Below are 13,114 nucleotides of genomic sequence, written 5' to 3'. Positions count from 1 at the left end.
TTTATTTGAACTTAAAACAAAAGAGGTGTGCCTTCAGGGGTAGGGTTTGAACGGAGGAATTTAACATAGAAAGCAATGGGACCATGAATTAGTCGTGTCCTTCCTATAAATTTGCGAAAGAAACTCATTTTGTATTTTATCATTTAGCAGATTACTGTCAACAGTTTCAGAAAAGGTATCAATCAAAGGCATTGAAATTCTAGTTTGAACCACATTTTTGGTGTCTTAAGAAGAAAGTAGTTAAAAAAGACAGAAAATACACGTCAAGTCTAAACAGTAAGTATACAATTAAGCTGTATTCTAGTATTTTAAAGTTGCATGCAATATGACATAATTATGCACGGGACAAACTATTGAACGGGACAAACTTAAATTGACCTAAAAGTCAATTACAGGAAGTAGTTGGATACTATTCATGATATATACGTATGGTGAAGTTAAGCTTGGCACTGTGTTTAGGGTTCACAGTTACTATACCTCCGATCCGATGCATTTTATAGGTATAGATTAAACGTCCCCTATCATACGTATCACATACTAGTGTCTGCTATAACTTGTACGAACTGAGAGTGAGGAGGCTCAGAAGTCAAAACATAATAAGTCTAAATATTGAAATTGCTGCCGTCTAAAAGTTCACAGGTTAGCAGCCTTTCTTGTTACTGTCTATGTGGTGCTTATATATAAACATTGTATCACTTCTCAGTAGCTAGATAGAGTTGTAGCTTTTCATCAAATTAAGCAGCAGCTTAAAGTGTTGCTTTGAAATGCAATGATTGCCACTTTATTTGAACTTAAAACAAAAGAGGTGTGCCTTCAGGGGTAGGGTTTGAACGGAGGAATTTAACATAGAAAGCAATGGGACCATGAATTAGTCGTGTCCTTCCTATAAATTTGCGAAAGAAACTCATTTTGTATTTTATCATTTAGCAGATTACTGTCAACAGTTTCAGAAAAGGTATCAATCAAAGGCATTGAAATTCTAGTTTGAACCACATTTTTGGTGTCTTAAGAAGAAAGTAGTTATAAAAGACAGAAAATACACGTCAAGTCTAAACAGTAAGTATACAATTAAGCTGTATTCTAGTATTTTAAAGTTGCATGCAATATGACATAATTATGCACGGGACAAACTATTGAACGGGACAAACTTAAATTGACCTAAAAGTCAATTACAGGAAGTAGTTGGATACTATTCATGATATATACGTATGGTGAAGTTAAGCTTGGCACTGTGTTTAGGGTTCACAGTTACTATACCTCCGATCCGATGCATTTTATAGGTATAGATTAAACGTCCCCTATCATACGTATCACATACTAGTATCTGCTATAACTTGTACGAACTGAGAGTGAGGAGGCTCAGAAGTCAAAACATAATAAGTCTAAATATTGAAATTGCTGCCGTCTAAAAGTTCACAGGTTAGCAGCCTTTCTTGTTACTGTCTATGTGGTGCTTATATATAAACATTGTATCACTTCTCAGTAGCTAGATAGAGTTGTAGCTTTTCATCAAATTAAGCAGCAGCTTAAAGTGTTGCTTTGAAATGCAATGATTGCCACTTTATTTGAACTTAAAACAAAAGAGGTGTGCCTTCAGGGGTAGGGTTTGAACGGAGGAATTTAACATAGAAAGCAATGGGACCATGAATTAGTCGTGTCCTTCCTATAAATTTGCGAAAGAAACTCATTTTGTATTTTATCATTTAGCAGATTACTGTCAACAGTTTCAGAAAAGGTATCAATCAAAGGCATTGAAATTCTAGTTTGAACCACATTTTTGGTGTCTTAAGAAGAAAGTAGTTATAAAAGACAGAAAATACACGTCAAGTCTAAACAGTAAGTATACAATTAAGCTGTATTCTAGTATTTTAAAGTTGCATGCAATATGACATAATTATGCACGGGACAAACTATTGAACGGGACAAACTTAAATTGACCTAAAAGTCAATTACAGGAAGTAGTTGGATACTATTCATGATATATACGTATGGTGAAGTTAAGCTTGGCACTGTGTTTAGGGTTCACAGTTACTATACCTCCGATCCGATGCATTTTATAGGTATAGATTAAACGTCCCCTATCATACGTATCACATACTAGTATCTGCTATAACTTGTACGAACTGAGAGTGAGGAGGCTCAGAAGTCAAAACATAATAAGTCTAAATATTGAAATTGCTGCCGTCTAAAAGTTCACAGGTTAGCAGCCTTTCTTGTTACTGTCTATGTGGTGCTTATATATAAACATTGTATCACTTCTCAGTAGCTAGATAGAGTTGTAGCTTTTCATCAAATTAAGCAGCAGCTTAAAGTGTTGCTTTGAAATGCAATGATTGCCACTTTATTTGAACTTAAAACAAAAGAGGTGTGCCTTCAGGGGTAGGGTTTGAACGGAGGAATTTAACATAGAAAGCAATGGGACCATGAATTAGTCGTGTCCTTCCTATAAATTTGCGAAAGAAACTCATTTTGTATTTTATCATTTAGCAGATTACTGTCAACAGTTTCAGAAAAGGTATCAATCAAAGGCATTGAAATTCTAGTTTGAACCACATTTTTGGTGTCTTAAGAAGAAAGTAGTTATAAAAGACAGAAAATACACGTCAAGTCTAAACAGTAAGTATACAATTAAGCTGTATTCTAGTATTTTAAAGTTGCATGCTATATGACATAATTATGCACGGGACAAACTATTGAACGGGACAAACTTAAATTGACCTAAAAGTCAATTACAGGAAGTAGTTGGATACTATTCATGATATATACGTATGGTGAAGTTAAGCTTGGCACTGTGTTTAGGGTTCACAGTTACTATACCTCCGATCCGATGCATTTTATAGGTATAGATTAAACGTCCCCTATCATACGTATCACATACTAGTATCTGCTATAACTTGTACGAACTGAGAGTGAGGAGGCTCAGAAGTCAAAACATAATAAGTCTAAATATTGAAATTGCTGCCGTCTAAAAGTTCACAGGTTAGCAGCCTTTCTTGTTACTGTCTATGTGGTGCTTATATATAAACATTGTATCACTTCTCAGTAGCTAGATAGAGTTGTAGCTTTTCATCAAATTAAGCAGCAGCTTAAAGTGTTGCTTTGAAATGCAATGATTGCCACTTTATTTGAACTTAAAACAAAAGAGGTGTGCCTTCAGGGGTAGGGTTTGAACGGAGGAATTTAACATAGAAAGCAATGGGACCATGAATTAGTCGTGTCCTTCCTATAAATTTGCGAAAGAAACTCATTTTGTATTTTATCATTTAGCAGATTACTGTCAACAGTTTCAGAAAAGGTATCAATCAAAGGCATTGAAATTCTAGTTTGAACCACATTTTTGGTGTCTTAAGAAGAAAGTAGTTATAAAAGACAGAAAATACACGTCAAGTCTAAACAGTAAGTATACAATTAAGCTGTATTCTAGTATTTTAAAGTTGCATGCAATATGACATAATTATGCACGGGACAAACTATTGAACGGGACAAACTTAAATTGACCTAAAAGTCAATTACAGGAAGTAGTTGGATACTATTCATGATATATACGTATGGTGAAGTTAAGCTTGGCACTGTGTTTAGGGTTCACAGTTACTATACCTCCGATCCGATGCATTTTATAGGTATAGATTAAACGTCCCCTATCATACGTATCACATACTAGTATCTGCTATAACTTGTACGAACTGAGAGTGAGGAGGCTCAGAAGTCAAAACATAATAAGTCTAAATATTGAAATTGCTGCCGTCTAAAAGTTCACAGGTTAGCAGCCTTTCTTGTTACTGTCTATGTGGTGCTTATATATAAACATTGTATCACTTCTCAGTAGCTAGATAGAGTTGTAGCTTTTCATCAAATTAAGCAGCAGCTTAAAGTGTTGCTTTGAAATGCAATGATTGCCACTTTATTTGAACTTAAAACAAAAGAGGTGTGCCTTCAGGGGTAGGGTTTGAACGGAGGAATTTAACATAGAAAGCAATGGGACCATGAATTAGTCGTGTCCTTCCTATAAATTTGCGAAAGAAACTCATTTTGTATTTTATCATTTAGCAGATTACTGTCAACAGTTTCAGAAAAGGTATCAATCAAAGGCATTGAAATTCTAGTTTGAACCACATTTTTGGTGTCTTAAGAAGAAAGTAGTTATAAAAGACAGAAAATACACGTCAAGTCTAAACAGTAAGTATACAATTAAGCTGTATTCTAGTATTTTAAAGTTGCATGCAATATGACATAATTATGCACGGGACAAACTATTGAACGGGACAAACTTAAATTGACCTAAAAGTCAATTACAGGAAGTAGTTGGATACTATTCATGATATATACGTATGGTGAAGTTAAGCTTGGCACTGTGTTTAGGGTTCACAGTTACTATACCTCCGATCCGATGCATTTTATAGGTATAGATTAAACGTCCCCTATCATACGTATCACATACTAGTATCTGCTATAACTTGTACGAACTGAGAGTGAGGAGGCTCAGAAGTCAAAACATAATAAGTCTAAATATTGAAATTGCTGCCGTCTAAAAGTTCACAGGTTAGCAGCCTTTCTTGTTACTGTCTATGTGGTGCTTATATATAAACATTGTATCACTTCTCAGTAGCTAGATAGAGTTGTAGCTTTTCATCAAATTAAGCAGCAGCTTAAAGTGTTGCTTTGAAATGCAATGATTGCCACTTTATTTGAACTTAAAACAAAAGAGGTGTGCCTTCAGGGGTAGGGTTTGAACGGAGGAATTTAACATAGAAAGCAATGGGACCATGAATTAGTCGTGTCCTTCCTATAAATTTGCGAAAGAAACTCATTTTGTATTTTATCATTTAGCAGATTACTGTCAACAGTTTCAGAAAAGGTATCAATCAAAGGCATTGAAATTCTAGTTTGAACCACATTTTTGGTGTCTTAAGAAGAAAGTTGTTATAAAAGACAGAAAATACACGTCAAGTCTAAACAGTAAGTATACAATTAAGCTGTATTCTAGTATTTTAAAGTTGCATGCAATATGACATAATTATGCACGGGACAAACTATTGAACGGGACAAACTTAAATTGACCTAAAAGTCAATTACAGGAAGTAGTTGGATACTATTCATGATATATACGTATGGTGAAGTTAAGCTTGGCACTGTGTTTAGGGTTCACAGTTACTATACCTCCGATCCGATGCATTTTATAGGTATAGATTAAACGTCCCCTATCATACGTATCACATACTAGTATCTGCTATAACTTGTACGAACTGAGAGTGAGGAGGCTCAGAAGTCAAAACATAATAAGTCTAAATATTGAAATTGCTGCCGTCTAAAAGTTCACAGGTTAGCAGCCTTTCTTGTTACTGTCTATGTGGTGCTTATATATAAACATTGTATCACTTCTCAGTAGCTAGATAGAGTTGTAGCTTTTCATCAAATTAAGCAGCAGCTTAAAGTGTTGCTTTGAAATGCAATGATTGCCACTTTATTTGAACTTAAAACAAAAGAGGTGTGCCTTCAGGGGTAGGGTTTGAACGGAGGAATTTAACATAGAAAGCAATGGGACCATGAATTAGTCGTGTCCTTCCTATAAATTTGCGAAAGAAACTCATTTTGTATTTTATCATTTAGCAGATTACTGTCAACAGTTTCAGAAAAGGTATCAATCAAAGGCATTGAAATTCTAGTTTGAACCACATTTTTGGTGTCTTAAGAAGAAAGTAGTTATAAAAGACAGAAAATACACGTCAAGTCTAAACAGTAAGTATACAATTAAGCTGTATTCTAGTATTTTAAAGTTGCATGCAATATGACATAATTATGCACGGGACAAACTATTGAACGGGACAAACTTAAATTGACCTAAAAGTCAATTACAGGAAGTAGTTGGATACTATTCATGATATATACGTATGGTGAAGTTAAGCTTGGCACTGTGTTTAGGGTTCACAGTTACTATACCTCCGATCCGATGCATTTTATAGGTATAGATTAAACGTCCCCTATCATACGTATCACATACTAGTATCTGCTATAACTTGTACGAACTGAGAGTGAGGAGGCTCAGAAGTCAAAACATAATAAGTCTAAATATTGAAATTGCTGCCGTCTAAAAGTTCACAGGTTAGCAGCCTTTCTTGTTACTGTCTATGTGGTGCTTATATATAAACATTGTATCACTTCTCAGTAGCTAGATAGAGTTGTAGCTTTTCATCAAATTAAGCAGCAGCTTAAAGTGTTGCTTTGAAATGCAATGATTGCCACTTTATTTGAACTTAAAACAAAAGAGGTGTGCCTTCAGGGGTAGGGTTTGAACGGAGGAATTTAACATAGAAAGCAATGGGACCATGAATTAGTCGTGTCCTTCCTATAAATTTGCGAAAGAAACTCATTTTGTATTTTATCATTTAGCAGATTACTGTCAACAGTTTCAGAAAAGGTATCAATCAAAGGCATTGAAATTCTAGTTTGAACCACATTTTTGGTGTCTTAAGAAGAAAGTTGTTATAAAAGACAGAAAATACACGTCAAGTCTAAACAGTAAGTATACAATTAAGCTGTATTCTAGTATTTTAAAGTTGCATGCAATATGACATAATTATGCACGGGACAAACTATTGAACGGGACAAACTTAAATTGACCTAAAAGTCAATTACAGGAAGTAGTTGGATACTATTCATGATATATACGTATGGTGAAGTTAAGCTTGGCACTGTGTTTAGGGTTCACAGTTACTATACCTCCGATCCGATGCATTTTATAGGTATAGATTAAACGTCCCCTATCATACGTATCACATACTAGTATCTGCTATAACTTGTACGAACTGAGAGTGAGGAGGCTCAGAAGTCAAAACATAATAAGTCTAAATATTGAAATTGCTGCCGTCTAAAAGTTCACAGGTTAGCAGCCTTTCTTGTTACTGTCTATGTGGTGCTTATATATAAACATTGTATCACTTCTCAGTAGCTAGATAGAGTTGTAGCTTTTCATCAAATTAAGCAGCAGCTTAAAGTGTTGCTTTGAAATGCAATGATTGCCACTTTATTTGAACTTAAAACAAAAGAGGTGTGCCTTCAGGGGTAGGGTTTGAACGGAGGAATTTAACATAGAAAGCAATGGGACCATGAATTAGTCGTGTCCTTCCTATAAATTTGCGAAAGAAACTCATTTTGTATTTTATCATTTAGCAGATTACTGTCAACAGTTTCAGAAAAGGTATCAATCAAAGGCATTGAAATTCTAGTTTGAACCACATTTTTGGTGTCTTAAGAAGAAAGTAGTTATAAAAGACAGAAAATACACGTCAAGTCTAAACAGTAAGTATACAATTAAGCTGTATTCTAGTATTTTAAAGTTGCATGCAATATGACATAATTATGCACGGGACAAACTATTGAACGGGACAAACTTAAATTGACCTAAAAGTCAATTACAGGAAGTAGTTGGATACTATTCATGATATATACGTATGGTGAAGTTAAGCTTGGCACTGTGTTTAGGGTTCACAGTTACTATACCTCCGATCCGATGCATTTTATAGGTATAGATTAAACGTCCCCTATCATACGTATCACATACTAGTATCTGCTATAACTTGTACGAACTGAGAGTGAGGAGGCTCAGAAGTCAAAACATAATAAGTCTAAATATTGAAATTGCTGCCGTCTAAAAGTTCACAGGTTAGCAGCCTTTCTTGTTACTGTCTATGTGGTGCTTATATATAAACATTGTATCACTTCTCAGTAGCTAGATAGAGTTGTAGCTTTTCATCAAATTAAGCAGCAGCTTAAAGTGTTGCTTTGAAATGCAATGATTGCCACTTTATTTGAACTTAAAACAAAAGAGGTGTGCCTTCAGGGGTAGGGTTTGAACGGAGGAATTTAACATAGAAAGCAATGGGACCATGAATTAGTCGTGTCCTTCCTATAAATTTGCGAAAGAAACTCATTTTGTATTTTATCATTTAGCAGATTACTGTCAACAGTTTCAGAAAAGGTATCAATCAAAGGCATTGAAATTCTAGTTTGAACCACATTTTTGGTGTCTTAAGAAGAAAGTTGTTATAAAAGACAGAAAATACACGTCAAGTCTAAACAGTAAGTATACAATTAAGCTGTATTCTAGTATTTTAAAGTTGCATGCAATATGACATAATTATGCACGGGACAAACTATTGAACGGGACAAACTTAAATTGACCTAAAAGTCAATTACAGGAAGTAGTTGGATACTATTCATGATATATACGTATGGTGAAGTTAAGCTTGGCACTGTGTTTAGGGTTCACAGTTACTATACCTCCGATCCGATGCATTTTATAGGTATAGATTAAACGTCCCCTATCATACGTATCACATACTAGTATCTGCTATAACTTGTACGAACTGAGAGTGAGGAGGCTCAGAAGTCAAAACATAATAAGTCTAAATATTGAAATTGCTGCCGTCTAAAAGTTCACAGGTTAGCAGCCTTTCTTGTTACTGTCTATGTGGTGCTTATATATAAACATTGTATCACTTCTCAGTAGCTAGATAGAGTTGTAGCTTTTCATCAAATTAAGCAGCAGCTTAAAGTGTTGCTTTGAAATGCAATGATTGCCACTTTATTTGAACTTAAAACAAAAGAGGTGTGCCTTCAGGGGTAGGGTTTGAACGGAGGAATTTAACATAGAAAGCAATGGGACCATGAATTAGTCGTGTCCTTCCTATAAATTTGCGAAAGAAACTCATTTTGTATTTTATCATTTAGCAGATTACTGTCAACAGTTTCAGAAAAGGTATCAATCAAAGGCATTGAAATTCTAGTTTGAACCACATTTTTGGTGTCTTAAGAAGAAAGTAGTTATAAAAGACAGAAAATACACGTCAAGTCTAAACAGTAAGTATACAATTAAGCTGTATTCTAGTATTTTAAAGTTGCATGCAATATGACATAATTATGCACGGGACAAACTATTGAACGGGACAAACTTAAATTGACCTAAAAGTCAATTACAGGAAGTAGTTGGATACTATTCATGATATATACGTATGGTGAAGTTAAGCTTGGCACTGTGTTTAGGGTTCACAGTTACTATACCTCCGATCCGATGCATTTTATAGGTATAGATTAAACGTCCCCTATCATACGTATCACATACTAGTATCTGCTATAACTTGTACGAACTGAGAGTGAGGAGGCTCAGAAGTCAAAACATAATAAGTCTAAATATTGAAATTGCTGCCGTCTAAAAGTTCACAGGTTAGCAGCCTTTCTTGTTACTGTCTATGTGGTGCTTATATATAAACATTGTATCACTTCTCAGTAGCTAGATAGAGTTGTAGCTTTTCATCAAATTAAGCAGCAGCTTAAAGTGTTGCTTTGAAATGCAATGATTGCCACTTTATTTGAACTTAAAACAAAAGAGGTGTGCCTTCAGGGGTAGGGTTTGAACGGAGGAATTTAACATAGAAAGCAATGGGACCATGAATTAGTCGTGTCCTTCCTATAAATTTGCGAAAGAAACTCATTTTGTATTTTATCATTTAGCAGATTACTGTCAACAGTTTCAGAAAAGGTATCAATCAAAGGCATTGAAATTCTAGTTTGAACCACATTTTTGGTGTCTTAAGAAGAAAGTAGTTATAAAAGACAGAAAATACACGTCAAGTCTAAACAGTAAGTATACAATTAAGCTGTATTCTAGTATTTTAAAGTTGCATGCAATATGACATAATTATGCACGGGACAAACTATTGAACGGGACAAACTTAAATTGACCTAAAAGTCAATTACAGGAAGTAGTTGGATACTATTCATGATATATACGTATGGTGAAGTTAAGCTTGGCACTGTGTTTAGGGTTCACAGTTACTATACCTCCGATCCGATGCATTTTATAGGTATAGATTAAACGTCCCCTATCATACGTATCACATACTAGTATCTGCTATAACTTGTACGAACTGAGAGTGAGGAGGCTCAGAAGTCAAAACATAATAAGTCTAAATATTGAAATTGCTGCCGTCTAAAAGTTCACAGGTTAGCAGCCTTTCTTGTTACTGTCTATGTGGTGCTTATATATAAACATTGTATCACTTCTCAGTAGCTAGATAGAGTTGTAGCTTTTCATCAAATTAAGCAGCAGCTTAAAGTGTTGCTTTGAAATGCAATGATTGCCACTTTATTTGAACTTAAAACAAAAGAGGTGTGCCTTCAGGGGTAGGGTTTGAACGGAGGAATTTAACATAGAAAGCAATGGGACCATGAATTAGTCGTGTCCTTCCTATAAATTTGCGAAAGAAACTCATTTTGTATTTTATCATTTAGCAGATTACTGTCAACAGTTTCAGAAAAGGTATCAATCAAAGGCATTGAAATTCTAGTTTGAACCACATTTTTGGTGTCTTAAGAAGAAAGTTGTTATAAAAGACAGAAAATACACGTCAAGTCTAAACAGTAAGTATACAATTAAGCTGTATTCTAGTATTTTAAAGTTGCATGCAATATGACATAATTATGCACGGGACAAACTATTGAACGGGACAAACTTAAATTGACCTAAAAGTCAATTACAGGAAGTAGTTGGATACTATTCATGATATATACGTATGGTGAAGTTAAGCTTGGCACTGTGTTTAGGGTTCACAGTTACTATACCTCCGATCCGATGCATTTTATAGGTATAGATTAAACGTCCCCTATCATACGTATCACATACTAGTATCTGCTATAACTTGTACGAACTGAGAGTGAGGAGGCTCAGAAGTCAAAACATAATAAGTCTAAATATTGAAATTGCTGCCGTCTAAAAGTTCACAGGTTAGCAGCCTTTCTTGTTACTGTCTATGTGGTGCTTATATATAAACATTGTATCACTTCTCAGTAGCTAGATAGAGTTGTAGCTTTTCATCAAATTAAGCAGCAGCTTAAAGTGTTGCTTTGAAATGCAATGATTGCCACTTTATTTGAACTTAAAACAAAAGAGGTGTGCCTTCAGGGGTAGGGTTTGAACGGAGGAATTTAACATAGAAAGCAATGGGACCATGAATTAGTCGTGTCCTTCCTATAAATTTGCGAAAGAAACTCATTTTGTATTTTATCATTTAGCAGATTACTGTCAACAGTTTCAGAAAAGGTATCAATCAAAGGCATTGAAATTCTAGTTTGAACCACATTTTTGGTGTCTTAAGAAGAAAGTAGTTATAAAAGACAGAAAATACACGTCAAGTCTAAACAGTAAGTATACAATTAAGCTGTATTCTAGTATTTTAAAGTTGCATGCAATATGACATAATTATGCACGGGACAAACTATTGAACGGGACAAACTTAAATTGACCTAAAAGTCAATTACAGGAAGTAGTTGGATACTATTCATGATATATACGTATGGTGAAGTTAAGCTTGGCACTGTGTTTAGGGTTCACAGTTACTATACCTCCGATCCGATGCATTTTATAGGTATAGATTAAACGTCCCCTATCATACGTATCACATACTAGTATCTGCTATAACTTGTACGAACTGAGAGTGAGGAGGCTCAGAAGTCAAAACATAATAAGTCTAAATATTGAAATTGCTGCCGTCTAAAAGTTCACAGGTTAGCAGCCTTTCTTGTTACTGTCTATGTGGTGCTTATATATAAACATTGTATCACTTCTCAGTAGCTAGATAGAGTTGTAGCTTTTCATCAAATTAAGCAGCAGCTTAAAGTGTTGCTTTGAAATGCAATGATTGCCACTTTATTTGAACTTAAAACAAAAGAGGTGTGCCTTCAGGGGTAGGGTTTGAACGGAGGAATTTAACATAGAAAGCAATGGGACCATGAATTAGTCGTGTCCTTCCTATAAATTTGCGAAAGAAACTCATTTTGTATTTTATCATTTAGCAGATTACTGTCAACAGTTTCAGAAAAGGTATCAATCAAAGGCATTGAAATTCTAGTTTGAACCACATTTTTGGTGTCTTAAGAAGAAAGTTGTTATAAAAGACAGAAAATACACGTCAAGTCTAAACAGTAAGTATACAATTAAGCTGTATTCTAGTATTTTAAAGTTGCATGCAATATGACATAATTATGCACGGGACAAACTATTGAACGGGACAAACTTAAATTGACCTAAAAGTCAATTACAGGAAGTAGTTGGATACTATTCATGATATATACGTATGGTGAAGTTAAGCTTGGCACTGTGTTTAGGGTTCACAGTTACTATACCTCCGATCCGATGCATTTTATAGGTATAGATTAAACGTCCCCTATCATACGTATCACATACTAGTATCTGCTATAACTTGTACGAACTGAGAGTGAGGAGGCTCAGAAGTCAAAACATAATAAGTCTAAATATTGAAATTGCTGCCGTCTAAAAGTTCACAGGTTAGCAGCCTTTCTTGTTACTGTCTATGTGGTGCTTATATATAAACATTGTATCACTTCTCAGTAGCTAGATAGAGTTGTAGCTTTTCATCAAATTAAGCAGCAGCTTAAAGTGTTGCTTTGAAATGCAATGATTGCCACTTTATTTGAACTTAAAACAAAAGAGGTGTGCCTTCAGGGGTAGGGTTTGAACGGAGGAATTTAACATAGAAAGCAATGGGACCATGAATTAGTCGTGTCCTTCCTATAAATTTGCGAAAGAAACTCATTTTGTATTTTATCATTTAGCAGATTACTGTCAACAGTTTCAGAAAAGGTATCAATCAAAGGCATTGAAATTCTAGTTTGAACCACATTTTTGGTGTCTTAAGAAGAAAGTAGTTATAAAAGACAGAAAATACACGTCAAGTCTAAACAGTAAGTATACAATTAAGCTGTATTCTAGTATTTTAAAGTTGCATGCAATATGACATAATTATGCACGGGACAAACTATTGAACGGGACAAACTTAAATTGACCTAAAAGTCAATTACAGGAAGTAGTTGGATACTATTCATGATATATACGTATGGTGAAGTTAAGCTTGGCACTGTGTTTAGGGTTCACAGTTACTATACCTCCGATCCGATGCATTTTATAGGTATAGATTAAACGTCCCCTATCATACGTATCACATACTAGTATCTGCTATAACTTGTACGAACTGAGAGTGAGGAGGCTCAGAAGTCAAAACATAATAAGTCTAAATATTGAAATTGCTGCCGTCTAAAAGTT

This window comes from Mytilus trossulus, chromosome 5 (genome assembly GCF_036588685.1).
Source record: "Mytilus trossulus isolate FHL-02 chromosome 5, PNRI_Mtr1.1.1.hap1, whole genome shotgun sequence".
In the NCBI taxonomy this organism is placed as follows: Eukaryota; Metazoa; Mollusca; class Bivalvia; order Mytilida; family Mytilidae; genus Mytilus; species Mytilus trossulus.
This window is presented reverse-complemented; position numbering follows the sequence as displayed.